Here is a 14,602-nt window from a genome sequence, read left to right as displayed (position 1 = left end):
TGGCTCCCTCTGAGTGGTGGAACCGCCTGCTGCTCGTGCTCACTGGCTCAGCCTTGTCCAACTCTTTGCGACCCCTTGGACTCTAGCTCACCAGGCCGCTCTGTCCATGGGACTTCCGCGCTCCTTTGCTAGAAACCCGTCGAGGCAGTGCAGCTGCCCCCGTGGCTCTTGCCTGGCTCCCTGTGCCCTGCAGGGAGCATCAAGTGTTCTGTCAGGACACAGGGGTGAAGAATCCTTCCCTGTGGTTGGAGGCTGAGAGAACCAGATGGGAAATGCTGCAAAGGGAGGGGCATATTCTCAAAAGCTTTCCAGAGCTGCTGTGTGGCTGCGGTCGGTTGGGTGGCTGCCCTGTGACAATAATGCTTAGTTAGTCTTGTGTTCTGGCCTGGACCCAGTCCCAGGTCCGCTCTGAATTCAAGCACAGAGGCACCCTGCTTTCCCACACATACGTCGTTCTGCCTCTCTCCAAAGCGGAGCTCTGGACCACCCTTTCTATCTCAGTGACTAGCAACTATATGGGTCATTTTTTTTTTTTTTTTTTCCCTTTAACTTGATTTTGCTGAAATGTAAGTCAGGGATATAAAAAAGGTTTAGCTTTAGATAAGTTAGTGCTCTCCATGCTACAAACAAGAATAGCATTCAAGTTGATAATAAGGATGAGGCTCGAATACTTTTACACTCCTGAAAATTCTAATAATCGATGTATAATTACATAGAAAATATTTGTCCTGTCATGCTCCCAGCGATGACTCCTGGTCATGCACCACACTGCTTTAAAAATTTTGGTCTAAAAACTACTTCATGGTGACTTTCAGATTTATTATTATTTATAAAGTTTAAAATTATGTATCTCAGTAAATTAAATATATCATATAATACCTTTTAAATCAAGATTCAGTCTTTAGATTCTCAAAATCATAGTGACATAATAATTCCCCTTTCAATTTGGGGTAAATGTTTTTAGGTCTCATCTAATATGTGATTCTAAGCAGCATTTATCAGTCACGATTCAGTTCAAATTTCTCTTTTAAGACCTATCATTAACTTTAAGTTCTCTGACGGATATTAAATTGGTTGAATTAATGTATAATATTTGCCTGGAGAATTTCTAATTATGGTAAAAATAATGCTGCCCATATTTTTATAGAGTATACATAGAAAGGCTATAGCTTAACAGCTTAAGAGGATGTGTGGGTACCTTTAGCAGATGTTCCTGAATGTAGCCATAATGTCACTTGAAGATGAGTACAACACATGGACTCTCTAAGCTAAGGAAGGACCTGTTGCTTACCTGAGGTACTCCTTTATTAAAAAAAAAAAAAAATTCCTGATTCTTAGTTACCTGCCTTCTAGATCTCAAGTCAACCATTTTCCCATGTGGTATGTAATTCTTTTCTTACTCAGTGCTGGAGTCCTTATGCACTGGCAGGCAGATGAACCTGAGAAGAACATGACAGGTTGTTCTTCTGCTGTGATTCTTATTTGTCTCTCTGTGTGTGTGTCTTATTTTTGATGCCTCTTGGTGTGAATGCACCAAGGAGTGGGACCTTGACTTTGCTCCTGATAACAGCAGTTTTCCAGGAGAAGGGCCTGGTACCTGGTGAGCACCTAGTAAGTGCTTCCTGACTGAAGGACTCCTAATGCACAGTTCCAGAAAACTGGTGAGGAAGACAGAAAATCCACAGCAGCCTAGAGTATAAAGGACAGAGAGAGACAGAAGGGCATACACTCCAAGAGGGAAAGAGAAGGGCAGAGGGAAATGTCCTAGAGCCTAGAGACATCCTCAACTGAGTACGGAAAGTCCAAAGAGCTCTTGTTTCCTCATGAGCTTCAACTGAGGAATCAGTGGAAGGCGAACCAGGAACTCTCAGGATCCAGGTTTGCACAAGATATATTATCGGTGCAGGATTCTGTAGCTTGTACCAACTTGTCTCACTGTCGAGATATCATTCGGAGACAGTCTCAGGCTTGCAAATGCACCGGTAAATTGGAGGGAGACCCCTCATTAGATTGTGTGCATCCAACCTAAGCCAAAATACAACTCATAAAGGGGAGGTAAGACGATAAATGTCTGGAACCAATGAGTCTTTTTTTTCCCTTTAAACTCCTGTAATCCATAAGCTGCTCTGCAAGAAGCTCTCCAGAGTCATTCTGGCTGGTCTTCTCTGGAGTGAATTACTGGGTCACTACTATAAACACTTACAATTATTAGAATACTTTCCGATCAGCTTGGAACTTTAGCTGCTGAATATGTGCGATCTCTGGGAGATGAACACATTGTCTTTTCATTGTACCTCCCGCTAAGCTGAGTCAGTAGGGCACAAATTCCTTTGTTAGAGTAACAGACATGTGTATTGACAATTTCTTGTGATGGCAAGACCATGAAGAAAAAGACTCTTTCCTTGAGTTGGCAAAATACACTGGAATATAAATTAGAACGTCTATTTAGGGAAAACTAAGAACATACAAGGGATGCCTTCAGTTTCCAGCAAAGGTGCAGTGACAGAAATCAGACTAACCCTCCTTCCTAAATCTCACTCTCCCCCTTTGCCCCGCTCCCAAAGGAACAAAAAGACAAAGAGCATGAAATACTAGCTTCTAAGCCACTGAAAATCAGGCTTTAGCAAAGGATAGCAAGCCCTGAGAGGTGACAAGCAAACAAGATGAGTCTTGCCATGGGCCCAGCTTCCTGCTTTCAGTGAGTTCCCAGGCTGGGCACCAAGAGGAGGATTTGAGGTCAATCCACTGGGCTCAAGAAGCTGAGTGCTGGTGGAGAGCAAGGCAGCTAGAGTTCACAGGACAAAGATCCAGTGATTGTTATTTGCAATGCAGAAGTCGAGATACAGATGTAGAGAACAAAGGTATGGATATCAAGGGGGACAGGGGAGTTGGAGGAACTGGGAAGTTAGGATTTACCTATATGCGCCACTGATGCTATGTACACAGTAAATAACAAAGGGGAACCTACTCTATGGCATAGCGAACTACTGGATGTTCTGTGGTTACCTAAATGAGAAGGAAATCCAGAAAAGAGGGGATATATGTATATGTATAGCTGATTCACTTTGCTGTTATCACAATATTGTAAAACAGCTATACTTCAATAAAAGTTAATAATAAAAGAGAGAAACATGAAGAAAGGCCCAGTGATGAGAGAGAGTGGGAGACGGAGAAGGCTGGGATATGAAAGTGTCTCCCTCAAGTACTCAGCAGAGTAACGACTGGGGTATCCTTATGAAGAAAGTGTCTGCGGCCAAGGAAAGAAAGTTTTAAAAAGATCCTGGTGCAATGCCTGCTGCTCACACAGGACAAGCAATTGTATTCGATCCCCCCAGACAGAACTACTCCTCACTCATGGGCCATTGGGAAGAACATTCAGAGAACTCTTGTTACAGTATTGGGAATAAGTAGCTCTAGACTAACCTACCTAAAAAATCATGAAAGGAAGATCCAAAGGGATCAAACCATTTATAAGTCACTCGAATGTACCCCAGGTAAAACTCAAGAAGATTCGTAGGAATACCAAAATAGCCAGTGCCCCAAATGGGAAACTCTGACCACGCTTGGGCTCCAGTCAAAGGATGTCAGTCATGCAAAGAGGCAGGAAAATGACAGGTAAGAAGAAGATGGATGAACGAATGAGTCAATCAAATTGAACCAGAAGGGATACATGGGTGACTGATGCTCCTGAAAATACTGAGGGACGAGAAACAGTTTTTGGAGGAACAATGTCAGATAATTCCAATCATAGTAAAGATGAAAAACCCACCGATCCAAGGAGCCAAATGGACAGAATGAATGAGCACGACAACATGGAAAAAACACATCTAGTCCCATCGTAATTAAAGTGCTCAAAGCCATTGAGAAAGCATATAGTCCCCGAGGGACCAGAGGAAAAAGACCAGGTACATATAGAAACAAAACTACACTTGTCAGATCTCATCAGAAGCATAGAAGTGAGGGACTTCCCGGGTGTTGGATCCCTGGTTGGAGACCTAAGACCCCACAGGTCTCATGGCAAAAAGAAAAAAGAAAAAAAAAAAAAAAAAATCAAACATGAAACAGAAGCCATACTGTAACAAACTTAATAAAGACTAAAAAGAGAGAGAAGAGGAGAGAGATACATGGAACTTATAAGACAGTGGAGCAGCCTCTTCAAAGGACTGAAGCCAAAAAAGTCAAGGTGGAATTCTATCACTACCCACCTTCAGAGTCCTTCAATGTGAAGGTGAATAATGACCATTACAGACATACAAATGCTGAAAGACTTCATCAGCGCAGACCCACGATACAAGGAATGCTAAAGGAATCCTCCAGGAAGAACACCACCAGATGGAAGTCTGGATGTATGCCCAGGGATGAAGGAAAAGAGAAATGGTATCTGTATGGGGAAAATAAAAGATTTTTAATATAAATCTCTATAGAAATATGTAACTGATTACAAAACAGAACAGTGGATTTGCTACATGCTCAGCAAAGGAGAAACGTAAAGAAATACGGTTACTGGTTTCACTGCTTCAGGGAATTCTGGACTCCCAGTGACCTGGCAAACCTCCTGTGCGCCTAAGACGCAGGACAGGAGCATAGCGGTAGAGGAGCCCTTTTGCCGTTCCCGGAGAGGGTGCGCAGCGGAGAAAGAACCACAACCCTTCTGAGTGTTTCAAGGAAGGCTTTCCCAAGGTGTGTTTAGAACAACCAACCTTCCCGTGAACAGCCAAAGACACTAATAGATGGCGCCCCAGAGACACGCTACTCAAGTAAGGTACTTCTCATCCCCACGGATGGGTAATTACCCGCTTCCACGACCGGGGGAGCCACACACATTTGCGAGGGAAGAAACGCGCCAGAGACGCCCCGGGCCGGAGCCGCGGGGGCCAGAGGGAGGCTGAACGCCGGGTGGGCCCCGACTGGATCTTTGGGTTCTTTGCTCCGCCTGCACCCGACCGACCGTCTGCACCGCTGGTGTTGCCCTCCCTCGGCTCGGCCGCGGTCGGTGGGGCGGGAGCCGGAAGCAGCGAATGGGGAAGGTCTCGAGCCAAAGGGACGAAAGCGAGGAGCTGGAAAAGAAGCCGGCGAGGTGGGGACGAGGACAGCCAGGCTTCCCAGAAGGAACGTGCCGGATCTGGGGAGATGAGAATCGGTGTTTGGTTTCATTTTGCTTCATTTTGTCATAATGTATCAGAATTGAGAGAAAGAGCGGGGAAACCCATGATCGAGCATGAAAGACAGAAAACGAATAGCCGTCGTTTCCAAGAATGAAGCAGCGTATAACGATGGAAATCATTTTACCTCAAAGGACGTACATTAAAGGCCGTTCTCATCGCTTGATATGTGGCACGCCGTGATCGTATAGTGGTTAGTACTCTGCGTTGTGGCCGCAGCAACCTCGGTTCGAATCCGAGTCACGGCATGGCATCCGTGTTACACGGGGCATCTGACTTTCTTTTCTTCAACATGGTAATGGTCTATACTGGGTTCTCCAACATGTGACCGCCCGTTCTATCCAAAAAGAAAATTACTAAGGTGTATTCACAAGACAAGATGCACAAATCATTAATGAACAGCTGCTTGATGTGAAATAATCACCAAGATCAAGACGTACAAAATTTTTTATCAACCAAGTATGGAAGATACGCTTTGACACATGGATGAAGCACTCTGATACGTTTTCCAGGTAATGCCTATCCATCCCCTGCTACTTTAAACAGCTGAGTTTGTCCTTTCCTCAATTCACCAGAATGACTATAGACATTTTACTATCTAGGGATTATCAAGCAGAAATTCTGAAGTCAATTTCACCCTAGTAGGGAAACCACAGAGGTCAGAACGCCGGGATGACAACGGACAAGATGTTGCATTGGAGAAATCACCTTCAAGATCACCATGACTCTGCTGCCAGCTAACTACAAGCATGGGCCCCTGGGGCCAACGTCTTTCACTCAGGCTCGCCCTCCTCCCCTCCCCCACCCTTACCAAATCACTCTCTGCAAAGTAATTCTAGCAAAGATCTCCCAATCCTCCTGCCCCTCCCCACACAGGCAGAGCACACACTCTCAGCCACCAGACTCACTGCCTTTCATCAGCTCTTCTGGAACCACATACACGCACAGCCAGTAGTTGCTGCCTCATCTACTGCTGCCTCTGCAGGCTTAGTCCACACCCCCGGCCCCCATCCACCAGCCCCACTCCGTCGCTCACCTCTTGCTCTACCCTGGACATAACATTTGTCCTAACAGGTCTTCTGAGCCAGTTTCCCAAACAAAAGGGAATGCGTGCCCACTGCCTGGTAGAGACCACGGGGATTCCAAACAACAGCAGCTGGAGAGTCAGGCCATTTCCCTGGATCACCATCGTATTGATATTGTGATGTTGATTTTTACATGAACCATCTGCTTATGCTGCTGATAACAGTTTTCCCTTTATGGTAGTGAGATGAATTGGCTATTCAGAGTACTCGGGGAAATGAATGTGAATGAATACGTTGAAAGAGAATATTCTAAAAACCTGTTCTGCACTTGCTTAACTGAAAGCGGGTGGAGATGGTAAAAACCTGGGAGGCGGGGCATGTCCACTATTTCTGGGCCAGTCATTGGATCTAAACCTGTCCACTCTGGGAATACCCTGAGCCTGGGTCTCTGTCTCTGAGAGACACTTAGGAAAATCCATCGACACCTCAGTGACGGACCACAGCACCTGGTTCCCTTTTCCTGTGAAGTCTAAGCCAGGGATCACAAAGGTAATATTTTAATGACCAGACGTTATAAGAAAATACTCTTGACATATTTACTCGTTCGGAAAATAAACGTCATACGTATAAGGAGATCTCATTACATAGCCTCCAGCACGACTGCTTTTTAAAAAATTCCTACACTAAATGCTGACAAATATGGAGCAATTGCATCTGTACTAGTCAGTTCAAAATCATTCTAGAAGACTGTTCGCAGTTTCTAATAAAGTTAGTCTTGTACCTACTTCATGACCCAGCAATTGTAATACTTCTCTGAATGCACAAATGTACAAGAAGTTGGTATAGAAAATTCATCAAGAACACCAGTTAACACCAAAAAATCCCAACAAAATTACTCCAATAATACCAAAATTAATGAGATATCCTTAACACTTTGAATATGTCTAATGAACAAAATGTTGCATGAAAGCAAAATCAGTTACCAGATATGTAGCTTCCTTCATTTGAATTTCAAGAGCAGGCAACAGTACACTGTTGCAGTAGACCTCAGAAGAGTAGTAAAAGCAGCAATCTAGTGTAGGAATTGCCTAGAAAGTGGCTCAAATGACATTTCAGGGATGGGGGGAATTTTCTACAATTTGATCTGGGTGCTGATTACATTTGCAAAAATTCAACAAACTGTGCCTATAGTTCAATGATTTACTGTTTCTGTAAAAATCAGTGGCTGGTGGATGGAAAGGAACTGGTCTAGACCATGATGACTAGTTTGCATTTTATTGTAAACGTCTTAAATACGCCTTCTCCTTTAGTGTAAAAAAAAAAAAAATCACTGATATTAGAAATATGTTTACCAGAAAACGACAACAACAGCAACAATGACCATATTATTTTGTTAATGTAAACTATAGACAAGGCTCCTTGAAGGGCAATGTTTCAACTTTGGGGATGTGTTCTGCTTAACAGTGAGACAAACAGTCATTCTAGGTTTTGCTTTGACCGGCAGGTTTGTGCGCTGTGGGGTTTACTCCTCTTCTCGCTGCATCTTGCTTTCTGGGCCAGCAGCAAATTCTGTTCTCCCACTGCTGCTAGGGGGCATAGCTGGTGCTGGAATTAAAAGTAAACGGATAGAATATTACTCAACCAAAAAAAAAAAAAGCCGAAAAGAATGAAATAATGCCAATTATAGCAACGTGAATGGACCAAGAGATTGCCATCTTAGTGACGTAAGCCAGGCAGAGAAAGACAAATTTCATATGACATCACTTATATGAGAAATCTAAAAAATAACACTAAAACTGATACAAATGAACATATGTACAAAATGGAAATAAACCCATGGATATAGAAAACAACATTATGGTTACTAAAGGGGAAAGGGGAAGGGATAAATTAGAAGTTTGGGATTAATATATACACACTACTACTGTGTAGAAAACAGATAACCAACAAGCACCTAGTGTATAGCCAGGGACCTGTACTCAATATCTTGTAATAATCTAAAAGGAAAAATAATCTGAACCACAAATAGATGTATATGTGTGTATAACTGAATCACTTTGTTATACACCTGAAGCAAATACAGCATTATAAATCAACTATAAGTCAAACTGAAAAAAAGAAAAAAGGCAAATGGCAAGACAGGCTATAGACACTACCTTGCCTTAGCCTGGTTCTGAACCAAGGGTGCTGCTGCCACAATGCAGCACCTACACTATACAGTGACAATACACAACGTGGCATAAGGTAACTGTCCCACATAAATATACTCACACTGTGTTTGCTGTTTTATTTGTGGACACCTACAGAAGTTCGAGGTTTTTTCTCTTTCGTGCTCTTCTCTGATTCTCCCTCAGAGTTTTGCCAAGAGAACGCACCGGGCATAACAAACACTCTTTCCAACAACACAAGAGACGACCCTATACATGGACATCACTAGATGGTCAATACCCAAATCACACTGGTTATATTCTTCGCAGCCCGAAGATGGAGAAGCTCTATCGCCAAACTCAGACTTAAATTGAAGAAAGTAGGGGAAACCACTAGGCCGTTCAGGTATGACCTAAATCAAATCCCTTACGATTGATTATACAGTGGAAGTGACAGATTCAAGGGATTAGATCTGATAGAGTGCCTGGAGAACCATGGATGGAGATTCGCAACATTGTACAGGAGGCCTTGATCAAAACCATCCCCATGAAAAAGAAAAGAAAAATGCAAAATGGTTGTCTGACGAGGCCTTATGAATAGCTGAGAAAAGAAGAGAAGCAAAAGGCAGAGAAAAGGAAAGATATACCCAAATGAATGCAGAGTTCCAGAGAAGAGCAAGGAGAGATAAGAAAGCCTTTCAAGGTGAGCAGTGCAAAGAAATCGAGCAAAACAATTAAAATGGGAAAGACTAGAGGTCTCTTCAAGAAGATTAGAGATACCAAGGGAACATTTCATGCAAAGGTGGGCACAATAAAGGACAGAAACAGAAGCAGAAGATATTAAGAAGAAGTGGCAAGAATACACAGAAGAACTTCACAGAAAAGATTTTCATGACTCAGATAACCAGGATGGTGTGATCACTCACCTAGAGCCAGACATCTTGGAGTGCAAAGTCACCTTAGGGACTCAAGAAGCATCACTGCAAGCAAAGCTAGTGGAGGTGAGAGAATTCCAGCTGGGCTATTTCAAATCCTAAAAGATGATGTTGTTTAATTGCTGCACTCATTTGCCAGCAAATTTGGAAAACTCAGCAGTGGCCACAGGACTGGAAAAGGTCTATTTTCATTCCAATCCCAAACAAAGGCCGTGCCAAAGAACGTTCAAACCGCTACACAAGTGCACCAATTTCTCATGCTAGCCGTGTAATGCTGAAAATTCTCCAAGCTAGGCTTCAATAGAATGTGAACTGAGAACTTCCAGATGTTCAAGCTAGATTTAGAAAAGGCAGAGGAACCAGAGATCAGATTGCCAACATCTTTTGGATAATAGAAAAAGCAAGAGGACTTCCCTGCCGGTCCAGTGATAAAGAATCTGCCTGCCAATGCAGGGGACACGAGTTCGATCCCTGGTCTGGGAAGATTCCAGGGATCTGGAATCTTAGTTGCTTCGGAGCAACTAAGCCCATGTGCCACAACTACTGAGCCTGCACTCTAGAGCCCAGGCTCCACAAGAGAAGCCATCACAATGAGAAGTCTGCACATCACAACAAAGAGTTGCCCCCACTCACCGCAACTAGAGAAAGCTGGAGTACAGCAATGAAGACTCAGCACAGCCAAAAGTAAAAATTAATAAATAAAAAAAAAAAAAGAAAAAACAAGAGAATTCCAGAAAACATCTATTTCTGTGTCATTGACTACACTAAAGGCTTTGACGATCATAACAAAGTATGGAAAATTTTTCAAGAGACCTCCTTCCCTGTCTCCAGAGAAACCTGTATGGAGCTCAAGCAGCAACAGTTAGAACCGGGCATGGATCAATGGACTGGTTGAAAATTGGAAAGGAGTACGTCAAGGCTCTATATTCTTACCCTGCTTATTTAACTTACATGAAGAATACATCATGCGAAATGCCAGGCTGGATGAAGCACAAGCTGGAATCAAGACTGCAGGGAGAAATATCAGCAACCTCAGATATGCAGATGACACCACCCTTTTTCAAAAAGCAAAGAGGAACTAAAGAGCCTCTTGATGAATGTGAAAGAGGAGAATGAAAAAGCTGGCTTGACACTCAGCATTCAAAAAGCTAAGGTCATGGCATCTGGTCCCATCATTTCATGGCAAATAGATGGGGAAGCAATGGAAACCGTGACAGACTTTATTTCCAGGACTCCAAAATCACTGCAGATGGTGACTGCAGGCATGAAATTAAAAGACACTTGCTACCTGGAAGAAAAGTTATGACCAACCTGGACAGCATATTAAAAAGCAGAAACATAACTTTGCCAACAAAGGTCCATATAGTCAATGCTACGGTTGTTCCAACAGTCATGTACGGATGTGAGAACTGAACTATAAAGAAGGTTGAGCATGGAAGAATTGATGCATTTGAACTGTGGTGTTGGAGAAGACTCTTGAGAGTCCCTTGATCCAGGAGATCAAGTCCTTTGATGAAGGAGATCAAACCAGTCAATCCTAAAGGAAATCACTCCTGAATATTCACTGGAAGGACTGCTGCCGAAACTGAAGCTCCAGTACTTTGGCCACCTGATGAGAAGAGCTGACTCAGTAGAAAAGACCTTGCTGGTGAGAAAGATGGAAGGCAGGAGGAGAAGAGGGTGACAGAGGATGAGATGGTTGGATAGCATCACCGACTTAACGGATATGAGTTTGAGCAAGCTCCGGAACTTGGTGATGGACAGGGAAGCCTTCCATGCTGCAGTCCATGGGGTCGCAAAAAGTCCGAGAGGACTGAGCGACTGAACAGCACAACAAATGTTCCTGCTACTTAATGAAATTATCTTTTCTCTCTCACGATCTGTCCTGAGCCTCTTCACAGGCTTCCTGGGAGGTCTCATTGTCTCATCCATGCTTTTGCCTGCTCTCGCTCCTTTTCACGTTTCCTCGTTGGACGTGATCTCTTTCCAGCTGCAGTCACACGCACCCCATCTACTAAACCGATGTCCAGAAGGGCAAATGGTCGGATAAAGGCGGAGCAAACCAGGAGCCATCAGCTTCCTTCGGGCGCCGCTTGGATCAAGCTCCGGGCGTCTCCTGGGCGCTGGCATGTGCGGCGGGATTGGAGCAACGCGCGGCGGGGACCCTTCGGGGACCTTCTGCCCTCGGAATCTCACGGCTTCCCCGCCAGAATGAACACGCTGAGTGGACTCCATCTCTCAGGTTGTCCGAGGCTCGGAGGGGGAAACGCCATTCTGAGAGACACAGGTGGCTCGGCTAGCTCCTTAAGCATGCTTGCTTTCTGTCGGAGTGAGGAGTAAGCTCTCCTCGTGTCTCTGCAGTGCAATCTGTTACGGAGTTCGGCTGTTAACCGAAAAGTTCTTGGTTCGAGCCCACCCAGGGAGGGGTGTCACTCTTAGAATGTAAATGATGTACGATTGTTTCTAATCTGTGCATCCTCTCCTGAGCTCCAGTACTACCTTACTCTGTGTCTTGAATACACACACACACACACACACACACACACACACACGCACACGCACATAGGAGGACCTATGTCCGGGATCTCTGGGGGAAAGCAGGTCACTGGGAATCCTGGAATTCATGAAACAGTAGGCTCATCAGCTACCCTGTAAACTCATTTTACTAATGAAGTTTCTTCCATTGTTCGTAGTAGTCTCTATTTAACCTTTTCCATACACTTTTCCAGTTAATTTGGTTCTATTCTTTCCCTCCATTTTTCATCCATTGGATCATAGAAGAAGCCAGAGAATTCCAGAAAGACATCTGTTTCTGATTCGTGAACTAAAGCCATTGACTGTGTAGTTCACAACTAACGGTGGATGGAAAATTCTTCAAGAGATGGGAAAAACAGATACCTTACCTGCCTGCTGAGAAACCTGTCTGCAGGTCAAGGAGAGATGACACCAGTCAGCCCTAAAGGAAATCAACCCTGAATATTCTTTGGGAGGACTGATGGTGAAGCTGAAGCTCCAAGCCTCCCTCCCCGAGGCGGGCCTCCATTTTGTGTTTAAAATATGAACCTAAAGTTTGCGGAACAGTGAAGTTTTTTCCGCCCGATTTTGAACGGGGGAACTTTCCCGTGTTAGGCGAACGTGATAACCACTACACCACGGAAACCACACGGCCACTAATGCCTAGTGACATACTCAAGAAATGCATGTTTGAACACACCTACTGTCAAATTTTCAAAGGAAGAAGACTCTGGAAGCCCAAGTGATCCTTTAAGTCAGGATCTGGGTTCCTGAAAGGCCCTGACTTAGGATTCCTCACCTCTCCCAGAGCGAGGTCCTGTGGGCCCCCAGGCAGTTAGACCTCAGGATGCCCCAGAATCTGCTCTCCACTCCCTCCAGTCTTCTCCCAGGCCAAAATTTCAGGCTTCTCCGTGAACTGCAGCTGGTCAGTTACTCCTTCCATTTGTGAGCTCCAGATGCTTTCAGGACCTTGATAGTTGAAAAGCAAACATCAGAGTGATGCAATCTGTTGGGATTTGTCTTAAAAAAAAAAAAAAAAGGAGTTGGAATGGAGGCCCCCAGGTGAGACCTGGGATCCCAAATATCTCTAAGGACCACAGATGTCGGGAAGGGGACAGCGTCAATGGATAATGCTTTCTGGGAAGGGGCCAGGATCGCAAAGGAAACTCTGGGTCTTTCCCCTTCCACCCCCGTGGCAAGGGTGTTTTCCCACCTTACCTGATGCTGTGTTGGCTCAGACCAAACACACTTCTGTTTCTGTCAGAAAATCCTATTTTTCTTTGATTATGCATTTTGATGCACATAATCTTTTTCTTGGTCTGATTTCCTCCCTCAACTTTCCTCACAAAGGCCGGGAGATGGATTCAACTCGAGAGTCTCGCTCCTTTGAAACTTTAGGGTTTGAGACTCTTAACCTCGAGTGTGTGGGGCTGGGCCGAGGTTGAGAACTCTCTTGGCCAGGTCGGTCAAGACTGGCCTCTCCTCGGCCTGTCCTCCAGGGTCAGGGGCAGGGCCGGGCCACCTCAGCATGGCCCCTGTCGCAGGATCTTGTGCCCCACACAGGATTGGCGCCACGGTAGAAGCTTCAGCCGGCAGAGTGGATTCACTTCGCCGGGAGCCCGCGAGGGGGAGGTAAGCGGGCACTTGGGTTCACGTGGCAACTTTTGGTTCTCAGGCAGCATGTGCCCTCCCAGCTCCCTGGTTCTGATCCTTTGGGCAGTAATGTCCGGCAAGAAGAGACCAGTAGGAGAAGGGCAGCATCTCCTTCAAGCCCTGTCCAGTCAGCATCCAACAATGGTCTTGAAGAGAGGCAGTGAGAAGTGGTAATAGATCAGGGGAAAAGAAGAAATCCTTGGTGATTTCCTCATTAAAACACCTCATGAGGATGAAGTGGGAGCTTCAAAGTCTTGGTGCTTTCACAGCTGTGGGCCAGGTTTTGTGGACCTAAGATCCTACAGTCTGTGTTCAGTCATGCATGCACAGTCATATCCAACTCTGTGGGATGCCATGGACTGTAGCCCACCAGGCTCCTCTCTTCATGGGATTTTTCAGGCAAGAATACTGTTGTGGGTTGCCATTTCCTACTCCAACAACAGATAGCTTTCTTCTTAATGCACTTATTAAGGTCAGTAGTGGCTGGTGGCTAGATGGCCCAGCAGGATTTGTTTGCTGATATGACAGGCAACTTTTATCATTCACATTCCTCCCCTCTCCCTTCTGATCTCCTTTGTTTGGCTGCACCCATTGGATTCCACGGGCAAGAAAGACCTGGAAATGCTGGTTGCCAAGGTCAGCCACAAGCACACGGATCAGGGGTGAAAGGTAGACAGGAAGCCAGGAACCAGGGACGGCAGAGAATATTTAGCCCAAATGAAATGAGCCCAACACTCAGGGGGCCCTCCTATTAGTCCTGGTGCCACCATTTAACCTCCTTTTGACCTTGGGTCAAGTCCAATTTGCTAGGCCAATTTTACAAGTGTCGTATGAAAGAAATAATAAGTACTTCATAAAGCTATTGTGTACATTAAATGAGATAATCAAATAACATAGCTGGCACAGAAGGTGGCCAATATTAAGTATGTTCTGGTAGGAAACAATCAAAGATAAGCTGGTACTTCTGTCTTCTTAACATTTGAATACATTTTTAAATATTTCAATAAATTTTGTCTTTATGAATGTAACATCCATTCACAAAATAAATGTATATTAGAGACTAGAAAATTTTAAATGGAATTTATAAAACATATGCCCACAAAAGGGATTTGTTTATAGTAGCTTTGTTCATAATAGTCCCCAAATTGAAAATCATTCAAATGTCC

General features: G+C 44.5%; 1 non-coding gene across 1 annotated transcript; it reads left to right on the top strand.

Annotated features, from left to right (window-relative positions):
- The first annotated feature begins 5,338 nt into the window (after positions 1 to 5,338).
- On the top strand, positions 5,339 to 5,410 carry TRNAH-GUG (transfer RNA histidin (anticodon GUG)). Its single transcript has one exon. It is a non-coding gene; the product is annotated as a tRNA-His (tRNA).
- Positions 5,411 to 14,602: the final 9,192 nt, after the last annotated feature.

Source organism: Muntiacus reevesi, chromosome 1 (assembly GCF_963930625.1).
Source record: "Muntiacus reevesi chromosome 1, mMunRee1.1, whole genome shotgun sequence".
NCBI lineage: Eukaryota > Metazoa > Chordata > Mammalia > Artiodactyla > Cervidae > Muntiacus > Muntiacus reevesi.
Note: the sequence above shows the minus strand (reverse complement) of the source record. Positions and strands in the feature narration are given on the sequence as shown.